General features: G+C 32.3%; 1 non-coding gene across 1 annotated transcript; it reads left to right on the plus strand.

The window, feature by feature from the left end:
* Window positions 1-205: 205 nt before the first annotated feature.
* LOC139183331 (U6 spliceosomal RNA) lies at window positions 206-315 on the plus strand. The gene has a single exon (XR_011566930.1). It is a non-coding gene; the product is annotated as a U6 spliceosomal RNA (small nuclear RNA).
* The last annotated feature ends 926 nt before the right edge of the window (window positions 316-1,241 follow it).

The following is a 1,241-nucleotide window of genomic DNA, read 5'->3' on the forward strand; positions in this document are numbered from 1 at the left end:
CTACTGTGTGCCAAATCTTCTCTTGGCAGGCTATTTCCTGAATGAGCTCATAACTTACTGCAGGGATTTGGCTATGGAAGTAATTTAATGTGATTGGACAGAAAAATGACTCCATTCATCAAACTGATATATTTACAAATTAAAATATATGAATCAGGATTTATGCTCCTATGGTTCATTTATTATAATAAATATTAGAAATCTAGTGCTCACTTCAGCAGTACATATACTAAAATTGGAATATATATTACATTGAAGAGTAGCATGGCCTTGTACAAAGATGACATGCAAATTTGTGAGGCATTCCGTATTTTTAAAAAATCCATTAGAACTCTACATCTAGGCTACATCAAATTAATGAATATTTTAATAAAGAAAATGTCATTTAAAAAAATTCACTTTCAAGTCATTTAGCTTAAAAGATTTGTCCCAAATCTACCCATAATTTGAGAACATATGTACAGGCTGTGTTTTCTTTGGAATTTGACTGTTGTGTGAAGTGATTATCTGGTAATTGAAACAGTGCAGAATTTTCTTTACTTTGAAGTGCATGTATGTTTGGTCACATTTCTGCTGAGGTAGTACAGTGTGATCATTTTCATTGCTTTTCTTCTATTAATACTGCAGAAACTTTTTCAATAAGAGAAGCGGGTTGCAATTTCAACTTTAAAATAGGCAAAGAACTTTCCATGCAAAACAAAATTCTCTTCTATTTAGTTGACCAGAAGGAGGCTCTCTTCTACCTTCCTGTATGAAGTTAGACTAAAAACTTGTGAACTTACTTCTTCTAGGTGGTTCTAAAGTGTCCCAAGCTATCTCTGTCATTGGTGGTAGAAGGGGCAGCACCCTGAAATTTTCCCTGGAGGAACAGAATTTAAATTTGCAATCATGGATAAGAAGTGAGTGTTAAGTGTTCTTTCCTTCCAGCTCAGTCATATATTTCTCTTCTAGTTGAAAAACAATTAATAAAAATGTTAGGATAAAACACTCCCCGTTAACTTGGGCTATTTCAACATTCCTTAACTTAATTTTTATGGCTTTGTTTTTCAAGACTGTCCTTAAATCTCCAATATGATTTTTAAGAGTATTTTGAAATGAATCAGTAAGGCATTTGGATTTTTAAAAAGTATAGTTATGCTTCTACCTACTTATCCCTCTTTGTATATATGTATAAGTAAGATACAGCCTATGTATCTATAAGTAAGAGACATTTCTCATGTGTATAACATAGGATAATCTCA

The sequence above is a fragment of the Bos indicus genome, chromosome 5, assembly GCF_029378745.1.
Source record: "Bos indicus isolate NIAB-ARS_2022 breed Sahiwal x Tharparkar chromosome 5, NIAB-ARS_B.indTharparkar_mat_pri_1.0, whole genome shotgun sequence".
Lineage (NCBI taxonomy): Eukaryota > Metazoa > Chordata > Mammalia > Artiodactyla > Bovidae > Bos > Bos indicus.